General features: G+C 44.1%; 1 long non-coding RNA gene and 1 pseudogene across 1 annotated transcript in view; both read left to right on the forward strand.

The window, feature by feature from the left end:
- LOC141585082 (uncharacterized) overlaps window positions 1-27851 on the forward strand; it is a 142424-nt gene that overhangs the window by 11794 nt on the left and 102779 nt on the right. The window lies entirely within an intron of this gene.
- On the forward strand, window positions 1136-27553 carry LOC101047585 (sodium/hydrogen exchanger 7-like; annotated as a pseudogene).

The raw sequence follows: 27851 nt of genomic DNA on the forward strand, positions 1-27851 counted from the left end.
TTCTTCATGGTTACAAAATGCCTGCTGCAACTGCAAACATCAAATCTGTGCACGATGTCTAAAATAGGAAGAAGAGAGTACAGACGCTCTTCTTCATCATTTGTCTTGTTTTACCAGGAGCATAAATTGTCTCAAAGTTATTGGGTAAATTTGAGTGATTGGGAAAATTTGTATACTTACGTCATGCCCACCCCGAAATCACAGCAAAAGGAAAGAGAAACCATCAAGATTAATCAGCCTGGGCTGGGAGAGGAGCCTATTTCTGCCTATGCCTGCAAAAATGGAAGCTCTTTTTGACCAAGAAGAGGAAATGGCTGTTAAGAAGGGAACCAATTGTCTGACATGTTCCTCACGTAAGGATACCGCATGTAACATTGCAGTATGTTATGCTACTGACCAGTTGATCAGTTCATCAGTTGGCAACCAGTAGGCAAAATCAGATTTTAAAAAGTGTTCTAAATGCCTCACAGTTACATAATGTCATTTAATCCATCAGTAGGAGAGACAATGAGGATGGTATTTTATGAGAATGAAACATCTGACGGGAATTAGCCAAAGTTTCAGAGTTTGGCCTTAGGAATAAAGTGAAGACAAAAGAATAAGAATTTGATTAAATTCACAGTTAGAACCAGATATGTTACATTAATATTAATAGCAAGAGAAGCAAAGAAAGAAAATATATCCAAAGGGTAAAAAGTGTATTTGAAGTGTTTTGGGATTTCTACTCATGAAAGAAATGCTTCTCAGCTAGGGGAAGAGTCAGCGGACCTCTCTATGTAGCTGACAAAGTTAGCCAGTCCTGCTGCTTTTGATGAATTATTAGAAGACTCACCCACTTAGAACAAACTGCGTACATTTAAAACAAATCATTGATAATGAAATTGATTGTAGCTTATGAGAAAGAGAACAAACAGGTATCTCTACTTCTGCTTGAAATATTAGTTCCTGAGTTTTGAAGAGACTGTGCCAGTCAGGTTCTTAGTCCTATGCAGCAAAACTTTAGCTAGTTAAAACGGAAATATAATTTATTGAGGTCTAACTCAGAGCTCACAGAAACTCTGGGAGGGCTAGAGTTAGGCTTGGTAGCTCAACAGTCAGAAACAAATGACTTGGTGGGTACAGAAAATATTTCATTATGGCATCTATCACTGAAGACCCCGTTAGAGCACCCTCCACTGCTGTCTGCTGTGAAGACCTTTGTGGGAATGGCACCTTCACTGGAGCCCTCCCTGGAAGCATGGGTTCTGTGCTCTGCCTGTTTTCTCCTACTGTTCTTCAGCAAATTGAATCTTCATATGGGGGTATCTGGTTAGTAAAGCCTGTGCCGAAAGTCAGCATGCCAGCTGCAAGAAGGGCTGAGAAGTCTGGTTTCTTGTTTCCACCTATGAGGGTGGGACTTATAATGCGGATAATTCTCGGAATTCTGAGCAAAAGATGCTTCTATGGATTGGCTTCATGTCCTCACCCAAATCTCATGTTGCATTGTAATTTCCAATGTTGGGGGAGGGACCTGTTGGGAGGTGATTGGATCATGGGGGGCAGGTTTCCCCCTTGCTTTTCTCACAGTGGGTGAGTTCTCACAAGATCTGATGGTTTAAAAGTGTGTAGCACTTCCCGCTTTTCTCTCTCTCTCCTTTTCTCTGCCACAGTAAAATGTACTTGCTTCCCCTTCCCCTCTGCCATGATTATAAGTCTCCTGAGGCCTCCCAGTCACGCTTCCATATAGCCTGTGGAACTGTGAGTCAGTTAAACCTCTTTTCTTCATTAATTACCCAGCCTCAGTTCTTTTTTTTGTTTGTTTGTTTTTTGAGACAAGGTCTCACTCTGTCATCCAGACTGCGGTGCAGTGGTGCAATCTTGGCACACTGCAGTCTCTACCTCCTGGGCTCAAACAAACTTCTTGCCTCAGCCTCCTGAGTAATTGGGACTACAGGCATGCACCACCATGCCCGGCTAATTTTTATATTTTTTGTAGACACAGGGTTGTGCTATGTTGCTCATGCTGTTCTTGAACACCTGGGCTCAAGTGATCCTCTCACCTTGGCCTCTTAAATTGCATGTGGGTAGTGGGTGATCAGGTAGTTCTTTATAGCAGTGTGAGAATGGAATGGACTAATATAATATCTATGAATAGAACACATGTCAAATTGAACAATAGACAGGCTTAAAAGCATGGAGTTAGGTTTACCTTAGTTCAAGTTTAGCTCCACAGCTTCCCACCTGAGTCATTCTGGGTAACTTCTCTACCTTTGTAAGCCTGCTTCATCATTTGCAAAATATGTATGATAACAGTGGCTACATCACAGAGGTGCTATTAAGATTAAATGAGAGAGGCCGGGCCTGGTGGCTAACGTCTGTAATCCTAGTACTTTGGGAGACCAAGGCAGGTGGATCCCTTGAGTCCAGGAGTTCAAGACCAGTCTGGGCAACATGGTGTGACCCTGTATCTACAAAAAATAAAAAAATGAGCCAGGTGTGGTGGCATGCACCTGCAGTCTCAGCTACTCAGGAGGTTGAGGCAGGAGGATTGCTTGAGCCCATGAGTTTGAGGCTTTAGTGAGGAATGGTTGTACCACTGCACTCCAGCCTGGGGGACAGAGAGAGATCCTGTGCCAAAAAAAAAAAAAAAAAAAAAAAAAAAGATTAAATAAGATGAAGCATAAAGCATTTAACCTACTACCTGGTGCATGGTTAATAAGTCACTGATTACAAGCTTATATTACTATTATTATTTATTTTGTTGGTATTGTTACTGGTGTTGACGTGGGACAATCAAAACTGATGATATAAAATTTAACTATTACAGTACCTTAGACAGTTTCTGTAGTAGGAATTACAGTTTGGGAATTAAATTCAGAGCTCCCTTTTCTGGTTTAAAAACGCCAAGAAGGATTAGTACTAATATTCTGATAATTTATCAATGCCTCTGTCATACTTGCCATCTTTCTACATCTTCCTCCTGCTTTATCTGTTTTCCATTACAACACAGAATGCCAGATATGTCAACGTATGTTCTGGGCTGGGTGTGGTGACTCATGCCTGTAATCCTTGCACTTTGAGATGCCAAAGCAGGAGGAGCTCTTGAGCTCAGGAGTTCGAGTCTGCAATGAGCTATGATCACACCATTGCACTACAGCCTGGGCAACAGAGTGAGACCCTGTCTCTAATAAAAAAAGAAAAAGAAGTCACAATGTTGTCACTTTTGTCACCATCTATGCTATAAGGGAGTCACTAAAACCAAACCAAATTTGAGGGAAGCTGACTTAGACTCCACTTCTTGAGAGGAGCATGACAAGGTCACATTGCAGAAGAGCATATGGGATAGAGGATATTGTTGAGGCTTCTTTGGAAAATGCCATCTTCCAAAACCTGGTAGGGTGAGGGTGATTGAGCCCACTTCAGCCTGGCATTGAAAGCTTAGTATGTTATTAAATGAGAAAGGCAGGTTATAGAACAGCATGTGTGGTATGATTCCACTTTTGCTATGCAAAGCCATATGTGTATGTGTGTGCATGAGTGTGTATGTGTGCATGTGGGTAGTGAGTATGATGTATCAAGAACACAAAATGGGTGTGTGTATTAGTCCATTTTCACAATGCTATAAAGAACTACCTCAGACTGGGTAATTTATAAAGGAAAGAGGTTCAGTTGAGTTACAGTTCTGCATGGCTGGAGAGGCCTCAGGAAATTTACAATTATGGTGGAAGGCAAAGGGGAAGTAAGGCACGTCTTACATGGCAGCAGGAGAGAGAGAGCAAATGGGGAACTGCCAAACACTTTTAAAACCATGAGGTCTCATGAGAACTCAGTCACTATCATGAGAGCAGCATGGGGGAAACGGACCCCATGAGCAAATCACTTCCCAGCAGGTCCCTCCCCTGACACATGGGGATTACAATTCAACATGAGATTTGGGTGGGGACGGAGAACCAAACCATCTCAGTGTGCTAGAAATATAACTTAATTATTTTCTAAAACTCACCAATTTGGGATTTTTCTTTCTTTCTTTTCTTTCTTTCTTTTTTTTTTTTGAGATGAAGTCTCTGTTACCCAAGCTGGAGTGCAGTGGCATGATCTCGGCTCACTGCAACCTCTGCCTCCCAGTTCAAGTGATTCTCTTGCTTTAGCCAGATTACAGGAGCACCCCACCACACTTGGCTAACTTTTGTATTTTTAGTAGAGATAGGGTTTTACCATGTTGGTCAGGCTGGTCTTGAACTCCTGACCTTAAGTGATCTGCCTACCTTGGCCTCCCAAAGTGCTGGGATTACAGATGTGAGCCACTGCACCCAGCCTCAATTTATGATTTCTTTCCCTGTATTTCTACCTCCAGAGCCCATCTCCTGCCCATTCTTTCTGATACAGAAAATGATACTTAGTTGCTTCCAGGTAATCACAACTGACTTAAGTGGTTTCTCAGTCACTTAAAGTTCTGACACTTTAGAATTGTTTCTTCTCTGGGGTGGGGAAGTGGGGGGAGTGGGTGGGGGGTAGGGCAACACATAGTCTTAGAAACCAAGGCAGTTAATATTTTTTTTTTGAGATGGAGTTTCGCACTTGTCACCCAAGCTGGAGTGCAATGGCATTTTCTCGGCTCACTGCAACCTCTGCCTCCCAGGTTCAAGTGACTTTCCTGCCTCAGCCACCCGAGTAGCTAGGATTGCAGGCATGTGCTGCCATGCCTGGCTAATTTTTGTATATTTAGTAGAGATAGGGTTTCACCATGTTGGCCAGTCTGGTCTCAAACTCCTGACCTCAAGTGATACACCTGCCTCGGCCTCCCAAAGTGCTGGGATTACAGGTGTGAACCACCCCGCCTGGCCTAGTTAACATTTTATATATCAGCTTGCATATATTCCTACATATGCATAGAAGTGCTACAAACGTACATTCTGAATGATAAGAAAATATGTAATCTACATTATATTATATAATATTTGTATTAGCTGGGCATGGTGGCGCGTGCCTATAATCCCAGCTACTCGGGAGGCTGAGGCAGGAGAATTGCCTGAACCCAGGAGGCGGAGGTTGCGGTGAGTCGAGATCGCGCCATTGCACTCCAGCCTGGGTAACAAGAGCGAAACTCCGTCTCAAAAAAAAAAAAAAAAAAATTTGTATGCTGTTTACTTATAGGAATACTTTTTTGATCTACATAATCAGGATCGACCAATATTTTTTAATATCAAATAATCCCAGGATATAAATCTAATTACTATAATACAATAGCATTCGACTAAACATTAGTATATTATTGCCAATGGGAAATTTAAGAAGTATACTTAAAAGAGTACAGTTATAACCCAGTTGAACTTCTTTGATTAATTTTATCAGAAGAGGATATCATTGGAGGAAGAGTAAACACTGGTATAGCTTAGGGGCAGCTCCTAGTTTAGGTTAGCTTAGGTTGGTAGGTTTTAACTCACCTAGTGGGTCACTCCTAGGACAGAAGAATCCTAGGCTCTTGGCCTGGAGCTGTTGGTTTGCTGTAGGGTAAAAATTTGGATCCTAGTCAGATTACAAATTTGGTTGAGGCTTATATAGTCCCTGAGGGAGGGGAAATGGAGGTGCTGTTTTTCTTGGCAGTCTCTGCAGTTGCTTTAGCCCAGAGTGTGCTGCTGCTGCCAGGAAGACATGCCTGTCCAGTGTAATCCACAAGAGAGAATGCTTGGCATTCCTGGACAATGAAGCACACAGAGAAAATGAGGATTCCCTAAGTGGTGCCAATTGCCTTGAAAATAAATCAGAATCAGCCTGGACAACATGATGAAACCCCATCTCTACAAAAACTACAAAAATTAGCTGGACGTGGTGGCATGTGCCTGGAATCCCAGCTACTCGGGAGGCTAAAGTGTGAGGATCACTTGAGCCTGGGAGGCAGAGGCTACAATCAGCCAAGATTGCGCCATTGCACCACTGCACTTCAGCCTGGGTGACACAGCCAGACTCTGGCAAAAAAAAAAAAAAAAAAAAAAAAAAAAAAAAAAAAAAGAAGAAGAAGAAGAAAGATGAATCAGATTATTAGGAGAGCCCTGGGAGAGGAGGATATGGGAGAGGAGGATATGGGAGTGTGTGTGTTTGTGTGTGTGTGTGTGTGTGTGTGTAGTTTTAATTTTACGTTTTAAAACAGATTGAAAATATGACAGAAAATCATAGGGAAGCTTATGTAAAAGGAAGATCAGAGGAAGCTTCCAAGCTGCTGAAATCTGTATAGTATCAGGATTTAAGCCACAGAGATAATCTAGGAATGAACTTTTTAGATAGAAAAAAAGGTGATAGGCCAGGTGCAGTGGCTCATGCCTGTAATCCCAATAATTTGGGAGGCCGAAGCAGGTGGATCATTTGAGGTCAAGAGTTCAAGACCAGTCTGACCAACATAGTGAAACCCCATCTCTACTAAAAATACAAAAATTAGTCAGGCATGGTGGCTCATACATATAATCCCAGCTACTTGGGAGGCTGAGGCAGGAGAATTGCTTGAATCCAGAAGGCGGAGGTTGCAGTGAGCAGAGATTGCAACACTGCACTCCATCCTGGGTGACAGAGCAAGACTCAGTTTCAAAAAAAAAAAAAAAAGAAAAAAGGTGGTGTGTTTTTCTTTCTTTCTTTTTTTTTTTTTCTGGGGCGATTGTGGCCTGCGGCCTGCAGCCTGTAACCCTGGACCCCTATGTGTTTTTCTTGAATAGATCTGTTGATTTGTTTATTCAATTTTGTTTGTTTTTATTTTTTGAGATGGAGTCTCGCTCTGTTGCCCAGGCTGGAATGCAGTGGTGTGTCATCAGTTCACTGAAACCTCCACCTCCCGGGTTCAAGCAGTTCCCTACCTCAGCTTCCTGAGTAGCTGGGATTACAGGCACACACCACCATGCCAAGCTAATCTTTGTATTTTTAGTAGAGATGGGGTTTCAGCACCTTGGCTACGTTTGTCTTGAACTTATGACCTCATGATCCACCTGCCTTGGCCTCCCATGGTGCTAGAATTACAGGTGTGAGCCACTGCGCCCAGCCTTTTATTTTTGGTTTCTGGTTTTCTTTTTTTTCTAGGAACTCAAGACCTGCCTGTGTAAACAAAATCTAAATAGCATTTTGATTTCTAAAGGCTTATGTTCATTGTTTCTAAAGTTACCTTTTTTTTTGAGAAGGAGTCTCACTCTGTCACCCAGGCTGGAGTGCAGTGGCACCATCTTGGCTCACTGCAACCTCTGCCTCCTGGGTTCAGGTGATGCTTTTGCTTCTGCCTCTTGAGCAGCTGAGATTACAGGTGCGCACCACCACACCTGGCTAATTTTTGTATGTTTTTTTTTTTTTTTTTTTTTTTTTGAGACTGAGTTTCGCTCTTGTTACCCAGGCTGGAGTGCAATGGCGCGATCTTGGCTCACCGCAACCTCCACCTCCTGGGTTCAGGCAATTCTCCTGCCTCAGCTTCCCGAGTAGCTGGGATTACAGGCACGCGCCACCATGCCCAGCTAATTTTTTGTATTTTTAGTAGAGACGGGGTTTCACCATGTTGACCAGGATGGTCTCGATCTCTCGACCTCGTGATCCACCTGCCTCGGCCTCCCAAAGTGCTGGGATTACAGGTTTGAGCCACCGCGCCCGGCCATTTTTGTATTTTTAGTAGAGATGTGGTTTCACCATATTGATCAGGCTGGTCTTGAACTTCTGACCTTGCAATCCACCTGCCTCAGCCTTCCAAAGTGCTGGGATTACAGGCATGAGCCACTGTGCCTTGTCTGTTTCTAAAGTTTTAGTAATGAGGAAGGTGAAAAAAATTTTATTATTATAAGTATCAATTACAAGAAACAATATTAAAACAATGTTCTTAAAATTTAATATTTTTCCCACTTCAAATTCCTGGAAATGTGAACATAAAATCTTTCAGTTTTTCTTGTTGAAATAAAGTGTTTTGAATAAATCGACTGATTTATATAGAGTTCTACAACTTTGATACTATAAAGTGAAATGAATGGTCTGAGATTGAAATAATTCAATTATTATTATTATTATTTTTTTGAGAAGGAGTTTCGCTCTTGTTACCCAGGCTGGAGTGCAATAGCGTGATCTCGGCTCACCACAACCTCTGCCTCCTGGGTTCAGGCGATTCTTCTGCCTCAGCCTCCTCAGTAGCTGGGATTACAGGCACGTGCCACCATGCCCAGCTAATTTTTTGTATTTTTAGTAGAGACAGGGTTTCACCATGTTGACCAGGATGGTCTCGATCTCTTGACCTTGTGATCCACCTGCCTTGGCCTCCCAAAGTGCTGGGATTACAGGCGTTAGCCACGGTGCCCGGCCCATAATTCAGTTATTTTTAATATTCCTGCAATTCTTAAGTGTGTGGCCTTATTGGGAACATAAAGTTGAATAAGACAATTGCCTAGTGTCTATATTTACAGTGTGGGTCCCTGCTGGAAAATTTCATTGAGGTTTCTCTTTCTTTCTCTTTTTTTTCTTTGGAGACAAGGTCTCAATTTGTTGCCCAGACTGGAGTGCAGTGGCTTGATCATAGCTCACTGTAGCCTCTACCTCCTTGGCCCAAGCGATTCTCCCATCTCAGCCACCCTGGTAGCTGGGATTATAGGCACGCACCACCACGCCTGGCAAATTTTTTTGGTAGAGATGTGTTTCACTATGTTGCCCAGGCTGGTCTTGAACTGCTGGCTCAAGAAATCCACCCTCCTCCACCTCCCAAAGTGCTGGGATTACAGGTGTGAGCCACTGTGCCTAGCCCCAACTCACAGTTTTTTAAAAACATTTTTTTCTGAGATGGAATTTTGCTCTGTCACCCAGGCTGGAGTACAGTGGCGTGATCTCGGCTCTCTGCAACCTCCACCTCCTGGGTTCAAGCAATTCTCCTGCCACGCCCTTCTAAGTAGCTGAGATTATAGGTACCCACCACCACGCCTGGCTAATTTTTGTATTTTTAGTAGAGATGAGGTTTCACTATGTTGGCCAGTCTGGTCTTGAACTCCTGACCTCAGGTGATCTGCCTACCTCGCCCTCCCAAAGTGCTGCAATTACAGGTGTGAGCCACTGTGCCTGGCCCAACTTATAGTTTTTAATTGCTGTGAATACTCCATGGTGTGCATCATTAGGAGGAGAGTTTTTTAAGAAGGCAAGAGAATTTGACAAATGTGGCAGAGATGGTCAATAAGAAGGAGTACACATTGGGAGATTTCATGGTATGGAGGCCAGTGGCAATATTTGGTGGAGCAGGTTCTTGGGGTCGTGGGGGTAGAAGCCAGACTGCACCGAGCAGAGGCCTGTTTGAGAGGAAAGCAGGTAGGACATTGAGTGCACTCAGCCTATGAGGGAAGCTGGACCACGCAGGGAAGGAGCAAGGGATGCAGAATCAAGGAAGAGCTTGGAATTTTTAAGCTTTTGTTATCTGAATAATCCATGTTCAATGCAGAAAAATTAGGAGATTCAGATGAGCAGAAAGAAAATAATGAAATGGGAAGTGTATTCATTTCTTAGGACTACTGTAACAAATTACCACAAACTGAGTGCCTTGAAACAACACAAATGTTTTAGTTTCTGTTCACATTGTTGTGAAGGCTAGAAGTCTGAAATCAGAGTGTTAACATGGCTGTGCTCTCCCTGAAGGCCCTATGCGAATACCCTTCCTTGCCTCTCCCTAGTTTCTCGTGGTTGCTGGCGATTGTTGGTGTTCCTTGGCTTGTAGCTACAATTCCTCCAATCTCTGTCTCTATCATCACAGGATGTTCTTCCTGTATGTCTCCTCTGGGTCTCTGTTTTCTCTTATAACGACACCAGTCATTAGATGAAGACTCACCCTAATCTAATAGGATCTCATCTTTCTTTCTTTCTTTCTTTTGAGATGGAGACTCGCTCTGTCACTCAGGCTGGAGTACAGTGGCATGATCTTGCCTCACTGCAACCTCCGCCTCCTGGGTTCAAGCAATTCTCCTGCCTCAGCCTCCCAAGTAGCTGGGATTACAGGCACATGCCACCATACCTGGCTAATTTTTGTATTTTTAGTAGAGATGGGTTTTCACGGTTTCACTACGTTGGCCAGCCTGGTCTCAAACAACTGATCTCAGATGATCTGCCCACCCCAGCCTTCCACAGTGCTGGGATTACAGGTATGAGCCACTGTGTCCTGCCAGGACCTCATCTTAATTTAACTGATTATATCAGCAAAGACCCTCTTTCCAAATATGGTCACATTCTGAGGTTCCACGTAGACATGAAATATTGGGAAACACTGAGCTAGTATATTCTTTTTTTTTTTTTTTTTGACACAGGGTCTCGCTCTGTCACCCAGGCTGAGTGCAGTGGTGCCATCTTGGCTCACCATAATCTCACCTTTAAGGCTCAAGCTATCCTCTCACCTCAGCCTCCTAAGTAGCTGGGATCACTAGTGTGTGCCACCATGCCAGGCTAGTTTATTTATATTTTTGGTAGAGACAGGATTTTGTCATGTTGCCCAGGCTGGTCTTAAACTTGTGGGCTTAAGCAATCTGCTCACCTTGGCCTCCCAAAGTGCTGGGATTATAGGCATGAGCAACTGCACCTGGCTAGCATATTATTTTCCTCTCTTCCCTCCTTCCTTTCTCTCTCTGTTCCTGTCTCTCAAAGGATGAGGATGTTTATAGATTAAGTGAGAGTTAGGAGAAAAGAAGAGGTTGGAGATAAATCTCAGATACTTGGTAGATCAGAGTCTCAGCAGAGAATGGAGAGGTGGGTTGGAGAGCACTGGGGAAGGGGATAAGCCTGGGGCCTGCCTGGGTCCCACAGACTTGCCTGGTCTCTGACTCCCAGCCTATGCAGAATCACTCTCCTCAAGAGCTCCCTGCTTAGCTCCCTAGCCTTTCACGGGTCAGCCATAGCAAAGGCTGTGTTAGGAGGGAAGTGGAACACGCCACAAATGGGATCAGACGCAGGGCTCTGGGAGACAGTTGACTGGAAGGGTGCGTGCATCCTATCCTCGACCTCCTCTCTGGGATTTCAGGAAAATGTAATGATCATAATGGTGTTTTTTTTTTTTTTTTTTTTTTCGAGACAGTCTCCCTCTATCGCCAGGCGCCAGGCTGGAGTGCAGTGGCGCAATTTTGGCTCACTGCAACCTCTGCCTCCCGGGTTCAAGCAATTCTCCTGCCTCAGCCTCCCAAGTAGCTGGGACTACAGGTGTACGCCACCACGCCCAGCTAATTTTTGTATTTTTGGTAGAGACAGGGTTTCACCGTGTTGGCCAGGATGGTCTCGATCTCTTGACCTGGTGATCTGCCTGCCTCGGCCTCCCAAAGTGCTGGGATTACAGGCTTGAGCCACCATGCCCAGCCATAATGGTGTTTTTATGTTTTCCTGTGATGCTGGTTATCTTTCATCACCCCCTCAAGTTTTGCCTGCATCTTATAAACTGAAAATCCCAAGAAACTCCTAAGTTCTGTATAGTTTAGTAGCAGATAGTAGCCTCTGTCAGTTCTCAACACTTAAACTTGGAAGCAAATTTAGCTAGTATGTTTTTATTTGCTTGTGAATAAGCTACATGTTTAATCAAGTGCATCAGATATGGCAATTTTATTTTAATTTTTAATTTTTTTTTGAACCAGAGTCTCACTCTGTTGCCCAGGCTGGAGTGCAGTGGCAAAATCTCGGCTCACTGCAACCTCCAACTCCCAGATAAGCAATTCTCTTGTCTCAGCCTTCCGAGTAGCTGGGATTAAGGCGTGCTCCACCATGTCTAGCTAACTTTTGTATTTTTAGTAGAGACGGTATTTCACCATGTTGGCCAGGCTGATCTTGAACTCTTGACCTCAGGCAATCCACCTAACTTGGCCTCCCAAACTGTTGTGATTACAGGTGTGAGCCACTGTGCCCAGCCAGATATGGCAATTTAAAATGCAGCCCAAATTATAATATATTTTATGCGGTTAACCTTTAGAATTACATATATCTCAATAACTCTACAAATTTTTGTTAACCTTGTGGTTCTAAATCCACACTTTAAAAACCAATAGGTGTATGTTCATTGAGGGGGCAGATCTGAAAGACCATGGAAAAGTCATTTCTGTATTATATTATTATTATCATTTTTTCAGATGGAGTTTCACTCTTGTTGCCCAGGCTGTAGTGCAATGGCATGATGTCAGCTCATTGTAACCTTCGCCTCTTGAGTTCAAGTGATCTCTTGCCTCAGCCTCCTGAGTAGCTGGGATTACAGGCATGCACCACCATGCCCAGCTAATTTTGTATTTTTAGTAGAGACAGGGTTTCTCTATGTTGGGCAGATTGGTCTAGAACTCCTGACCTAAGGTGATCTGCCCACCTTAGCCTCTCAAAGTGCTGGAATTATAGGCATGAGCCACTGCACCTGGCCTTATTTTATTTTTATTTTTTGAGACCGGGTCTCACTCTGTTGCCCAGGCAGGAGTATAGTGGTGTAATCTCAGCTCATGTAACCTCCACTTCTGGGCTCAAGTGATCCTCCTGCCTCAGCCTCCCCAGTAGTTGAAACTGTAGGTTTGTGCTACCACGCCAATTTTTGTATTTCTTGTAGAGATGAGGTTTCACCACGTTACCCAGGCTAGTCTCAAACTCCTGGGCTCAAGCCATCTGCCTGCCTCAGCCTCCCAAAGTGCTGGGATTACAGATGTGAGCCACTGTGCCCTGCCAAGAAGTCTTTTCTAGAGTAGAAAATCATCCCTATTGCAATTCTGTATAGACTTTAGCATGTGGTGCTTCCTAGTTAGCCCCTGTGTATTGGTTCATCTTTTAGGCATTAAGTACCAGGAAACTAAACTGGTACTTAATGCCTAGTTTTTCTCCAACTATCAAAGGAAATGCTGGGCTTCACTCTGATTATATGAGTTTAGGTCATGTGCTCAGCAATTGCTGCCATCTGTGAAATGCCACATAATTGGCTCAGGTCATTAAGGGCCTGGAGCAGCTAAAATGGTATGAATTCCACCCATGGCTAAGCACAGAGAGGCAGTTCCTTCAAGGAAACTCTGGGATACTTCTAGAAAGGGGAGAAAATGGGGAATGAATTTTATATGGTCAACCCTATACTTGTCCACTACATTTGCTTTTTTATCCTCTGCTAATCATGATTTCTTAGCTTCTCCTGCAATTGGAACCTCTTGAACTTGATTTATAATCCTCATGCCCTGTCCCATTCCCTACTAACTCTTCTCATTCTATTCACACAGAGGTCTGTTCTTCTCATTAAATATAAGTATCAGGTTGCGCCTGATGGCTCACGCCTATAATCCTAGCACTTTGGAGGCGGGGGGGATCACCTGAGGTCAGGAGTTCGAGACCAGCCCGACCAACATGGAAAAACCCCATCTCTACTGAAAATACAAAATTATCTGGGTGTGGTGGTGCATGCCTGTAATCCCAGCTACTCGGGAGGCTGAGGCAGAAGAATTGCTTGAATCCAGGAGGCAGAGGTTGTGGTGAGCCGAGATCGTGCCATTGCACTCCAGCCTGGGCAACAAAAGCAAAACTCCATCTCAAAAAAAAAAAAAGTATCATTCCATAGAAAGATGGATGAAAATTTCCCTGGAAACTATTCTTCCCTGCCCAAAGCCATAAGCCCAGGATGAAAAGCCCCTCCTAGAATGCTGACAGCAAGGACGAGAGGAACAATATGATCTGAGGGTTAGAGCCTCCTAGAAACATTTAAGTTTAAAAACAACACTGGCCATAGAAATTGACTCATCATCATGGCTCTAGTTTAGCACATACAAGGTGTATAGGAAGACCAGCATAATAGGCCTAATGACCCTGGGCAGGTAGTCAAGGGTAAAGTTTCTTAGATGATGAGAGGCCTAACACCTCTAGTCTCTAACGTACATTCTTGAGCAGGGATGTGATGTACCCTACAGAGGAAACACTGGTCTCTGTAGCTAATGGCGCAGGGAGACCAAGGTCAGGGAAGATTGCATGCAGGACCTTGAAGGCAAGAGAGTTAAAAAAAAAAATCCCTGTCTAAGAAGAACATCTCCCACTCAGTGCAGTAAGCTTCGGACATTCATCAGATGTTCAGTGAGTTCTGATTAGGGACTGTGCCGGCCTTGGAGCTATAATGAGGAACAAGTTGTCCCTGCTCACACAGAAACTACAGTAGGTGGGGGCATATATTAGTTCAGTTTCTTTTGGCTTTAGGAAGCAGAAATGACCTTGCAAGCTTGTTGGAAGAATATTAAAAGTTCTTAGAGAATTTGCAGAAGACAGCTCAGGGCCCCTTACTAGCCAGAGGTTAATAACATCCTCTGAAGCATGCTATTATTCGTATGAAGGAGTTTCTGTGTCCAATCTTTGTATGACTCAGTCCCTGATTGCTACGGGGAGACTCTCGCCCAGCTCAAGTAAATCATCTGTGGTTCAGGGTTCAGGGTTATGAAGTACACACATGGTTGTCGCAATCCTACCTGTGTATTGAGTGCATCCCCACTTCCTTCCCTCTAAGTTGAGTGCCCCAGAGAAGGGCAGAATGCATGAACCTGAAAGCCACTGTCATCTGGACAGAGAGGTAGACAAGCACCCAGCAATTACAGCTCAGTCATCAGTGCTGTGCTAGGGGAAGGATGAAGTTATGTGAGAATACATCAGTCAAGACCCATATGGAGGCAAGATTTAGAAACCCAACTACTACTTCTTCCCCTTCCCCCCTTCCCCTCCCCCTCCCCCCACTCCTCCCCTTTCTCCTCCCCCTTCCCCCTTCCCCTCCCCTTTCTCCTCTTCTCCTCCTCCTCCCCTTCTTCTTGTTCTTCTTCCTTTTTTTGAGACAGAGTCTTGCTCTGTTGCCCAGGCTAGAGTACACTGGCGTGATCTTGGCTCACTGCAACGTCTGCCTCCCAGGTTCAAGTGATTCTCCTGCCTCAGCCTCCCAAGTAGCTGGGACTACAGGTGCCCGCCACCATGCCTAGATAATTTTTTTGTATTTTTAGTAGAGATGGGGTTCCACCATGTTAGCCAGGATGATCTCAATCTCCTGACCTCATGATCCGCCTGCCTTGGCCTCCCAAAGTGATGGGATTACAGGCATGAGCCACCATGCCCGGTCATTATTATTATTTTTTAGGGGTTGTTGCAAGTTTTTTTTTCTTCCAGCTTTTAAGTTCAGGGGTACATGTGTAGGATGTGCAGGTTTGTTACATAGGCAAATGTCTGCCATGGTTGTTTGCTACACAGATCATCCCATCACCTATGTATTAAGCTCCAGCATCCATTAGCTATTCTTCCTGATGCTTTCCCTCCTCCCACCTCCCACCCTCTAGAAAATCAACTTAAAGCAACTTAGGCAAAATAGGGAACTTAAAGGCTCACACTGAGAAGGGTGAGTGGCAGGTGGTATCAAGGCTATTGGAACAGGCGATTTGAGTGCTGCTGGGTCTTCTTTTCTCAGTCTCTCTTTTTTTTTTTTTTTGAGACGGAGTTTCGCGCTTGTTACCCAGGCTGGAGTGCAATGGTGCGATCTCGGCTCACCGCAACCTCCACCTCCTGGGTTCAGGCAATTCTCCTGCCTCAGCCTCCCGAGTAGCTGGGATTACAGGCACGTGCCACCATGCCCAGCTAATTTTTTTTTTTTTGTATTTTTAGTAGAGACGGGGTTTTACCATGTTGACCAGGATGGTCTCGATCTCTTGACCTTGTGATCCACCCGACTCGGCCTCCCAAAGTGCTGGGATTACAGGCTTGAGCCACCGCACCCAGCCTTTTCTCAGTTCTTAATTCTGCTTCTCTCTCTGTGTTGTCAACTTCCTTCTCCTAGAAAAGCTTTCTTTACGTAGCAAGAAATGTGGCCACTGGTGATTCTTGAGTCTCACCATCTCCTGGCCTAATCACCAGAGAATAAATAAATCTTTGTTCAGCTTCAGTTACAGAAATTCTAGGGAATGGCAATGATTGATTGGCTTTAGATACAAATCCATCCCTACATCAATGAAGTGTACCTAGAGAGGTAGAATGTGTAAAACCATATGCCACACTGAAGCTGAGTGATGATTAAATGATAAACCAAAATGATTGACATCAAGTACTTTAGATTAATAGTCCTGTACTAGTTATCTGCTGCTGCATAATTAATTACCCCCAAACTTAGTGGCTTAAAATAACAGTAAATATTTGTGATTTCACATAGTCTCTGTGGTTTGAAATTTAGGACTGACTTAGCTGGGTGGGTCTGCCTCAGGGTCTTTCATGAGATTGCAGTCATGGTGTTGGCTGGGGCTGGAGTCATCTGAAGGCTTGACTGGGACTGGCGGATCCACTTCCAAGATGGCACACACGAGTGAGCTCATTCCATTCCTCTCTGTGTGGGTCTCTCCACAGGCAGCTTGAGTGTCCTCATAACATGGTGGCTGCCTTCTCTCAGGGTGAACAAGCAAAGAGAGCCCAAGGTGAAAGCTACAACATCCTTAATGGCCTAGCCTCAAAAATCACACTCTCTCATTTCTCCAATATTATTTTCATTACACAGGTCAGCCCTCTCAAATGTGAGAGAGGTCACACAAGGATATGAATCCTAGGCTGTGAAAATCCTTGGAGGTCATCTTGGAGGCTGGCTACCACATTCCCCAAAACTCATCCTGTAGAATTGGGATGTTAAAAGTTTTTATATAAAGAAGGGCTTTGCAGTCAGTCAGTATTAGAGAGGATATGTTAAAGCCAGTTAAGCGATTTCTTTCCTGTAGTCATTCTATACAGCTTTCAGTACTCTGATTTTTTTTTGAGACTGAGTCTCACTTTGTCACCCAGGCTGGACTACAGGTGTACACCACCTCATCTTGCTAATTTTTGTATTTTTGGTAGAGACTGGGTTTTACCATGTTGCTCAGGCTGGTCTTAAACTCCTGGCCTCAAGCAAACCACCCGCCTTGGCCTCACAAAGTGCTGGGATTACAGGTGTGAGCCACTGGGCCCAGCCATTACAGCTTCTTTCTCATTCTCCAGCTTTTCTTCCAGTAGACCTTTTTCTCCTTTCCCATCTTTCCTTCCTTCCCTCTGGAAGCATATCAGACGGCTGTTTGTCTCCAGTTAAAAATGTAAGCTTCTGGCCAGGTGTGTTGTCTCACACCTATAATGCCAGCACTTTAGGGAGGCCAAGGTGGGAGAATTACTTGAGTCCAGGAGTTTGAGACCACCATGGGCCACATAGTGAGAGCCCTATCTCTACAAAAAAATAAAAAAATTAGCTGGGTATGGTGGTGCATTCTCGTAGTCCCAGCTACTCAGGAGACTGAGGTGGGAGGATCACTTGAGCCCAGAAGGTTGAGGCTGCAGTGAGTCATGATCATGCCACCTCTCTCCAGTATGAGTGACAGAATGAGACCTTGTTTCCAAAAAGAAAAAAAAAAAAAAAGAAGCTTCTGGTAAAGCAATACACTTTCATCTGGAGTTGATCATTCTTGACCCTCCAAAGCCTTCTTGTTCATTTGGTCAGTGCACATCATGAAAACCTAGGAGTGATTAAAAAGTAAAGAAAGGACTCGTCATTTCATGAAGTGGGTAGTCAGTTTCTCAGGAAGTTCTGCAAGAGAAATTTTACAAAGCTCTCTATATTGGCCATGGTGTTGGGTGATATTGAGTTATAAAGTAACGAATACTATTTGAAGGCCAATAATCATTCACACATGAAAATTCGAACTGCTTCTTTAAGATACGTTTGTGTGGGGGAAACAAGGTGCAGGTTAGTAACATCTTGTACTTTGGGTTTTTGCCAACAAATATGAGACCTTCCAGTTTTAGGACTTAACCCATCTCCTCTCATCTGTGTGACTTTGTTGTTGTTCCTTTTGTGTAGGTTGTTTGTCATGGCAACAACCCGTTTTCTTTAAAGTGTTTTATCACATTTCTGTGAGCTGATTATACCATCTTGAATTATTTAACTCAGAGTAAACACTGAGGTGGTGTGTATGTGAAAGAGCCTACACCATATGTGTTTATGGAAATGTGCTTATTGAGACGTCGTTTCCAAGCACAGCATCTGCTCTTGTGCATCTTTTATATTATTTTGCAGGGAGCCTATGCAATAATTGATCTCCACCATCTGATTGTTTTCCTTTTAAGACAGTTTCCGTTCTTACGTTCTTGAGAAATGATAATGTTCAATATTTGGGAAGGAAAAAAAACATCTAAATTAAAAACAAAAATGATCAATAAAAAGGTCTTTAATTTCCATTATGCAGTGCATGCTGTTTAGAAAGAGCTGAAGTCTGTGCATTTAGAAGAGTAAGGTTTTCTGAATCTTATCTCAAATGGAAAAACCCAAGTTGACTCAACCTGTGATTCACACAGAGGTCAAGGTCTCATAAAGACTGCTGAGAATAAAATCCTTCTCTTCATCCTTTTTCTATGGACTGAACATTTGGGCTTTTGGTTCCTATAAATGTACTCGGAGTTCCTGTTTACAGTGTTCCCAGGAATCCTGCCTTGCCACACAAGATGGAGTTTTACAATATCCAGTGTTGCCGAATGGCTTTTTTTTTTTTTTTTCTCCTGAGATGGAGTCTTGTCCCATCGCCCAGGCTGGAGTGCAATGGTGCGATCTCAGCTCACTGCAACCTCCGCCTCTTGGGTTCAAGCAATTTTCCTTCCTTAGCCTCCCACGTAGTTGGGATTACAGGCATGCACCACCACGCCCGGCTAATTTTTTGTATCAACTTCTTGATTTACCAAAAATATATTGCTTCAAATGCAGTAAAGGACTGCAACCATCTTGACTATAAAATCTGTTGCTTTTAAAACTGGGGAGGGACCCATGCACCTTGAAATGTCGTGTTCACTAACATCTCTCTAGTGTGGTTTGCAAACCACTGGCAGGATGCAAGATGGTTTTAGGTAGTGAATGGATAAGCTTTCAAATGATCTAATCATCATTTACTTACCATGCTGGGTTGAATAATCTCCCTCTCAAAATTTCTGTCCAACTAGAACCTCAGAACATGACCTTATTTGGAAATATAAACTAGATCTACTGTGCTTTGCAGATGTAGTTAAACAAGGATCTTGATCTCTGGTATCTTTAAAAAAGAAAGAAGAGGGATATTTGGACACAAAGATTCACAGAGAGAAAAAGGTCATGTAAATATGGAGACAGAGATTGGAATGATGTCTACAAGCTGAGAACACCAAGAAGCCAGGAAAAAGGCATCAGACAATTTTTCCCTGAGAACCTCCAGAAAATCAGCATCTTAATTTTGGACTTCTGGCCCCCTGAACTGTGAGACAATACATTTCTGTTGTTTTAAGCCACTTGGTTTATAATGATTTGTTATGGTAGCCTTATTTATTTATTTATGTATGTATTCATGTATGTATATATGAGACATGGTCTCACTCTGTTGCCCGGGCTGTGGCAAGATCACAGCTTACTGTAGCCTCAACCTTCCAGGCTCAAGAAATCTTCCAACCTTAGTCTCCTAAGTAGCTGGGACTATGGTCATGAACCACCATGCTCAGCTAATTAAAACAATTAAAAAAAAATAGAGACGGGGTCTCTCTATGTTGCCCAGGCTGGTCTCGAATTCCTGGGCTCAAGTGATCCTCCTGCCTCAGTCTCCCAAATTGCTGGGATTACAGGCATGAGCTATTGTGCCTGGCCATTTAAAAATGTATTACACAAAATATACATGATGATGTTGTAAAACCTGTGATTTCTCAGCTGTTACTGTTTAGACTAATAGTCACTACATTTATTTAGGCAGCAAAAAGTGCATTGATTAAAAAAATTAAGTAAATAATTTCATAGGAGGTAGGGAGATATTGCAAAAATGCTGTGGGTGGTTGGTGGGTGGATGAGCAGTTTGGGAAACCATTGCTGTTTGCAGCCTTCCTTTTACTTGTAGTGGTGTGGCGGGAGAACTAGGTCAACAGTTACCTGTGTCTCTAATCAACTCTGTGACTTCAGGTAAAGTATGAAGGACCTTGAGAAGCCCCATCTTCCTCAGCAGTGAAAATGAGAACAGTAATAAATATCTCACAGGACTTATGTGGGGATTGAGCTCCTTTTCCTTCAGCTTTGAAATATCAAAAGCTTAATTATTTGAACCAGTTCTGCTGAGTGTGGGGATGGGGGTGGGCTCCTGGCAGCTGGGTTGACGTACAGAAGAACATTTTGTAATCATTGCCCTCAAATGTGGGTTGCCAGTGATAAATATATAGGGCTGAGCAATATGGGAAGTAAATTGTGGTAAAATGGTAGGAACTGATGCAAAGAACTGCTGATGAATCACAGCTGAAGTCAACTTTCTATTATTTCTGCGTCTTATTATGCATCTAATGAGTTACAATGGCCTTCATTTCTCCCTCTTTACAATATGGTCATGTCAGAGTTCATGAAAGTGAGGGAAAGAACTCTAGATGCAATCTGACTTCTATCTTAGATGTAGGAAAACCTTTGCAGGATTTATTTTTGTAAATTCAATGCTAATCTCTAGAAACACTCTAGGATGGTGTACTAAGGAGATGACATGTGAGCACTTAGAAGAGAATATTTTGATCATTAGGAGTTGGATGGATTTGCCGGGATTTAGAATTACTTTGACCAGTATAAGCACTTGGCTGGAACCAGCAAGGTGAAATGGAGAGGGAATAAGAGAGCTAAAATCGACTGTGTCCTAGCAAATGGGTAGGCACTGTGTTAAATGTTATCTCATTGTGATCAGCACTAAAACTCCTGAATGTAGATATTGCTATTAAAATTATTTTCTTTTCTTTTCTTTTTTTTTTTTTTTTTTTTTTTTTTGAGATGGAGTTTGGTTCTGTGGCCTAGGCTGGAGGGCAGTGGCGCAATCTCAGCTCACTGCAATTCAAACAATTCTCCTGTCTCAGCCTCCTGAGTAGATGGGATTACAGGTACCTGCCACCATACCTGGCTAATTTTTGTATTTTTAGTAGAGACTGTTTTCACCATGTTGGCCAGGTTGGTCTTGAACTCCTGATCTCAGGTGATCCACCCACCTAGACTTCTCAAAGTGCTAGGATTACTGGTGTGAGCCACCACACCTGGCCAATATTGCTATTTAAGTTCTTATTTTACAGATGGGGACACTGACTTGATGAAGTTAAGTAATGTCCCAGATTTTGTAAATAGAGATTAAATAACTCAGCCAAGATTATTGAACAAGGCAGTCTGTCCATAGAGCTGGCACTCTTCTCTCTCTCTCTCTTTCTCTCTTTTTTATTTTGAAACAAGTCTTGCTCTGTTACCCAATCTGGAGTGCAGTGGCATGATCATGGCTCACTGTAGCCTTGACCTCTAAGGCTCAAGCAGATCCTCCCACCTCAGCCTCCCAAGTAGCTGGGAGCTGGGACTACAGGTGCACGCCATCACACCTGGAAAATTAATTTTTTTTTTTGTAGAAACAGAGTCTCCCTATGCTGCCCAGGCTGCTCTCAAACCCCTGGGCTCAAGTGGGGCTCCTGCCTCAGCTTCCCAAAGTTCTGGGATTACAGGTGTGAGCCACTTAGTCCAGCCTGGAGCTTTTTTTTGAGACAGAGTTTTGCCCAGTCAGGAGTGCAATGGTGCGATCTTGGCTCACAACCTCCACCTCCCAGCAGGTTCAGGCAATCCTCTTGCTTCAGCCTCCCAAGTAGCTGGGACTAAGTAGCTGGGATTACAGCCATGTGCCACCATGCCCGGCTAATTTTTTGTATTTTTAGTAAAGATTGGATTGCTCCATGTTGGTCAGGTTGGTCTCAAATTCCTAACCTCAGGTGATCCGCCTGCCTTGGCCTCCAAAGTGCTGGGATTACAGGCATGAGCCACTGTGCTCTGCTATTATTTATTTATTTTTTGAGACAGAGTCTGGCTCTGTCCCCCAGGCTGGACAAAGATTTCAGTGACACGATCTTGGCTCACTGCAACCTCTGCTTCCCAAGTTCAAGCAATTTTCCCTGCCTCCGCCTCCCTAGTAGCTGGGATTACAGGCATGCACAACAATGCCTGGCTAATTTTTGTATTTTTTTAGTAGAGATAGGGTTTCGCCATGTTGGCCAGGCTGGTCTTGAATTCCTGACCTAGAGCGACCTGCCCGCCTCGGCCCACAAAAGTGCTTGGATTACAGGCGTGAGCCACTGTGCCTAGCTGGGCTTTTGTTCTTTATCTCTGTATTGTGCTATGTGAAAGCTTAAAAAATGTAGAGAGCTGAAGCAGTGGCTCACGCCTGTAATCCCAGAATTTGGGAAGGCCAAGGCTGGTGAACTGCTTGAGCCCAAGGGTTTGAGACTGGCCTGGGCAACGTGGCAAAACCCTGTCTCTACCCAAAAAACTCCCAAAACCAGAAAACAAAACAAAAATTAGCCAGGTATGGTGGCATACTCCTGTGGTCCTAGCTACTCGGAGGCTGTGGTGGTAGGATCACTTGGGCCTAGGGGGTCGACGAGGCTATAGTGAGTCCTGATCATGCCAGATCAGGAACAGAGAAAAACTCTGTCTTTAAAAAAAAAAGTAGGTCTTTGGTGTTAGGCAGGTCTTATTACAATTTTGGCTGGCTCTGTGCCCAACCTGGAGCTTTTTTTTTTTTTTTTTAAAGATGGATTCTTGCTCTTTCCCCCAGGTTGGAGTGCAGTGGCACAGTCTCAGCTCACTGCAGCCTCCACATCCTGGGTTCAAGCAATTCTCCTTGCCTTGGCCTCCCTAGTAGCTGTGATTACAGGTGCCTACCACCACACCAGCTAATTTTTTATATTTTTAGCAGAGACGGGGTTTTACCATGTTGGCCAGGCTGATCTCAAACTCCTAACCTCAGGTGATTCACCTCCCTCAGCTTCCCAAAGTGCTGGGATTACAGGTGTGAGCCACCACGCCCGGCCCAAATGTTATCTTTTAACAGAGATACTGACAAAATGGAAATGACTATGATGATGAGGGAGGTCGGAAATGGTCTCAAGAGAGAAACAGCTGAAAATGTTTTGGTTTGATGAAAGCAGAGAGGTAGATGTCTTCGGAAAGCCTGTCCAGATAGGCTGACAGTATCGTGAGTCCTCTCTGTTCCCAGTCTTGCAGGTCCAAGGATTTCACTTTATTAGTTAATTAGTATTCAGAGTTGATCACACTATACTCTTGGCCACTGGCTCACTCTAACCAAACTTTTAAGAGACTTTTGCAAATACCAGAATGCCAATTAATTAACTTAAAATTAGTAACATAAGCACTGAACAGATTTTATACATATATTTTCTGATCAGAGCATATTTTTCTAGGAGTTTTATCTTCTGTCAGCAAATATATATAAAAACTACATTTTAAATACAGCTGGAGGCACTGCTCCAGGTGCAGGCCGGGTCTGGCCTGAGTAAGAGGAGGAACTGCATTGGCCGCAGCCACTTGGGCAGATCCGGGCTGCTGCTGGAATCTGCAGATGGCTCAGGCTGCTGGTCCCCGTGCAGAGGAGGCACGGCGGCCCCGGGACCTTGGAGCCTGGTGAAGCAGCGCGCCCAGGCCTGAGTGGGGCTGCCTGGGCGCCCTGGCTGCTGCTGCTGGGTCGGGGGCTTTGAGTCACAGCTGCAGCCTCGACCTCCTCCTCCAAGGCAGTTGAGAACAGCAGCACCATGGAGGAGCTCATCACTGAGAAGGAGACCCACTGGCAAGACAGCGTGAACCTGCTCACCTTCATCCTTCTGCTCACGCTCACCATCCTCACCATCTGGCTTGTCCAGCACTGCCCGGTGTGCTTTCTGCACGAGACTGGGCTGGCCATAATCTATGGGCTCATCGTTGGGGTGATCCTGAGGTATGGTACCCCTTGCCACCAGTGGCCGTGACAGATCGCTCAGCTGCACTCAGGAAGACCAGGCCTTCAGCATCTTAGTAGTGAATGTCAGCGGGAAGTTCTTCGAATACACTCTGAAAGGAGAAATCAGCCCTGGCAAGATTCAGCGTAGAGCAGAATGACATGCTAGGAGGTAGCATTCCACCCAGAGATATTTTTCAGCATTCTTCTCCCTCCAGTTACTTTCCATGCTGGATACAGCTTAAAGAAGAGGCACTTTTGGCTGGGCACAGTGGCTCATGCCTATAATCCCAGCACTTTGGGAGGCCAAGGTCAGAAGATTGAGACCATCCTGGCCAACATGGTGAAACTCCATCTCTACTAAAAATACGAAAATCAGCTGGAGATGGTGCCACATACCTGTAATCTCAGTTACTCGGGAGGCTGAGGCAGGAGAATTGCTGGAACCCAGAAGGCGGCAGAGGTTGCAGTGAGTGGAGATCGCGCCACTGTGCTCCAGCCTGTGACAGGGCAGAACTCTGTCTCAAAAAATAAAAGACGCTTTTTCAGAAATTTCAGGTTTTACTGGCCTGTGCCCTCTTAGGGTCTGCTGTTTCATCCTTTATTGTTAGAAATCTCATGTATGATGTGGTGAAGCTCATGAAGATTATGGGACAGCTCTCAGATAAATTTTACTATACAGATTGTCTCTTTTTTGGAGCAAACATCTCTGCCACTGACCCAGTGACTGTGCTGGCGATATTTAATGAATTGCATGCAGACATGGATCTTTATGCACTTCTGTTTGGAGAGAGGGTCCTAAATGACATTGTTGCCATTGTACTTTCTTCATCTATTGTTGCCTACCAGCCAGCAGGATTGAACACTCACACCTTTGATGCTGCTGCCTTTTTAATGTCAGTTGGCATTTTTCTCGGTATATTTAGTGGCTCTTTTATCATGGGAGTTGTGACTGATGTTGTGACTGCTTTAGTGACCAAGTTTACCAGACTGGACTGCTTCCTCCTGCTGGAGACAGCCTTCTTTTTCCTCATGTCCTGGAGCATACTTCTCTTGACAGAAGCCTGTGGATTTACAGGTGTTGTAGCTGTCCTTTTCTGTGGAATCACACAAACTCTTTACACCTACAACGATCTGTCGGTGGAATCAAGAAGTTGAACCAAGCAGCTCTTTGAGGTGTTACATTTCCCGGCAGAGACATCTTCTCTTACATGGGCCTGGTGCTGTTTACCTTCTAGAAGCATGTTTGCAGCCCCATTTTCATCATTGGAGCTTTTGTTGCCATCTGACTGGGCAGAGCCGCCCATTATCTAGCAGTTCTCCTTTTTCCTCAATTTGGGCAGGAGGCATACCATTGGCTGGAATTTTCAACACATGATGATGTTTTCTGGCCTCAGGGGAGCATTTCTCACCTCCACGAGTCTTGAAGGCAGCCAGAGAATGAAGAGCAGCTGGGAGGAAGTGCTGGAGCGAGACCTGGGAATGAGAGAGCAGAAGGTTTCGAGCCGGGGCACTCACCTACTGTTTCATCTGGAAGATAATGGCCAAGGCATTTGTGTTGGCCATCCGTGACATGGCATCCTATGCTCGCCAGATGATGTTCACCACCACGCTCCTCATCGTGTTCTTCACTATCTGGATCATCGGAGGAGGCACGACACCCATGTTGTCATGGCTTAATCTCAGAGTTGGCATTGAGGAGCCCTCCAAAGAGGACCACAGTGAACACCACTGGCAGTACTTCAGAGTTGGCGTTGACCCCGATCAAGATCCACCACCCAACATCTACAGCTTTCAAGTCTTAGAAGGGGATGGCCCAGATTTTGCCAGAGGAAACTGGACAAAACAGGAGGGCACATGGATATTCAGGCTGTGGTACAGCTTTGATCACAATAACCTGAAGCCCATCCTCACACACAGCGGCCCCCATTAACCACCATTCTCCCCGCCTGGTGTGGTTTGCTAGCTCGGTGTCTGACCAGTCCCCAAGTGTATGATAACCAAGAGCCACTGAGAGAGGGAGACTCCAATTTTATCTCATATTTACCTACGGGAACAGCACAATGACTGCAAATGGCTCTTAGGTTCCCACACTGCCTCCACGAGTCTTGAGGGCAGCCAGAGAATGAAGAGCAGCTGGAAGGAAGTGCTGGAGCAAGACCTGGGAATGAAAGAGCAGAAGGTTTTGAGTCGGGGCACTCACCTACTGTTTCATCTGGAAGATAAGGTTTGACTTTCCCTCCAAACCTTGGCGCGATGGGGTAGGCTCCCAATGGGGTGAGGTTGGCTTCAAGCCCCAGTATTGCTTGTGGTGGGGCAGTGACTAGAGTGAATGACTCTTCTATTTTATCAGGGTCCGAAGCTACTGTAACACTTAAAATTTAACTCATGCTTCTAACTACTTTATTTATTGCATTTTAGGTTTTGGGGTACATGTGAAGGACATGCAAGATTGTTGCATAGGTACACACATGGCACTGTGGTTTGCTGCCTTAAAAAAAATTTAACTCATGATGCAGATAGTGAGGCAAAAGTGTCTCTAAATTCAGACAGATGTAGACCTATTTTTACTTTTTTCATGTAATAGTGTGCTGTTTCAGAGTTAAACAAACAAAAAAATAGTATGCTTTAATAGTCTTTTAATTCATTCACCTGCAGTGTCTGAACAAGGCAGGGCAGGTGCTGGGTGGGGGGCTTCCTCCCACGAGAGGTTGCGTCTCACTACACGGTGGTGCAAGTCTAGCTGACCATAGAAATATCAAGCTAGGGGAGAATAGGCTGGAAGAAAGATCGAGAAGGAAGGTAATTGAGATTGGACCTCCAAGGATTATGGGAAACTTGTTAAATGAAACAGAAAACGTGAAAAAGCAGTATGAGTGGAGGGGCTGGCAACGAAGGCTGTGTGACTGCAACCGCCTATCAGGATTCCTGACTTTTATGCTACCTGTGCTTATTCTAGACTGAAGATTTGAAAATATATTCATGAACATTTCAACACTGTACCAAGAATTATAGTTCCTTCTTTGGAGATGTCCATAAAGAAGTAGTTAGGACATGTTTAAAACCAAAGGCAAATAGTGTTACACTGTTGTTTTTTAGTTAATCTGAAGATAGGAGGTATTTAGAAACTGAGGACCGTATCACTTCTTTTGAGGGCTACCATATAAGCATTCAGCTTTTGAGGTCTATCATATAAGCTGACAGCCTAGGAAATAATCAGTAGGATTGAGGTATCTACTGTGGGTTTAGAAATAACACCAAATTTTGTGGGATGCTATTATCTGGGGAAGAGAAGGCAGCAAGAAACCTACAAGGCAACAAGCTAGAAATCTCAATGCGAACAATTAACTGCAAAGAAATACAGGATAGTAGTCTCAAGACTGGGTAGAATTCTGAACTTTGAACTGACGAATGCATGAGATTTCAGTGGCCACATGAGAAATCAGAGGGGAGTCAAGGGAATGTTAAGCACTTTCAACCCACTAGAAAGTTCTGTCTTCTATCAGTTTAAGAATACAAGTATCTTTATGCCTTTGAATGCCACGCATAGAAGGGTCATTTTTCTTATATCTGGGGAGGCTGTTGCACCAGCTTAATATGTGAGTGTGATTTGAAAGTTAGGTTTTCAGTTTGGGATCTTCCTGGATGAGCTGTTCTGCCCGCCCACACCTGTAGTGCTGAAATACTGAAAGACCTCTCAGGAAAAGTTTGTTCTCCTCGTGTCTCTGTGCTTCAGTGCTAGCATTTTTTTTTCGCAACTCAATTTCTAAAAAATGCTTTTAATAATGTGGGTGTTTTCTTGTTATGGCAGAAAAAATAGTGTCCCCGTCTAGTCCACCCATAATGAAATCAGCCATTTAATCTTCTGAATTCGCATGTTTAATAGTCAATTTTTAAATAAGACATTGCTTCACAACTTTTTTTTTTTTTTTTTTTTTTTGAGACAGAGTCTCACTCTTTTGCCCAGGCTGGAGTGCAATGGTGCAATCTCGGCTCACTGCAACTCTGCTCCGCTTCCCCCACCCCCCTACCCCCGCCCCAGGTTCAAGTGATTCTCCTGCCTCAGCCTCCCAAATAGCTGGAATTACAGGCACCTGCCACCATGCCTGGCTAACTTTGTATTTTTAGTAGAGATGGGGTTTTGCC

Source organism: Saimiri boliviensis, chromosome 7, assembly GCF_048565385.1.
Source record: "Saimiri boliviensis isolate mSaiBol1 chromosome 7, mSaiBol1.pri, whole genome shotgun sequence".
Lineage (NCBI taxonomy): Eukaryota > Metazoa > Chordata > Mammalia > Primates > Cebidae > Saimiri > Saimiri boliviensis.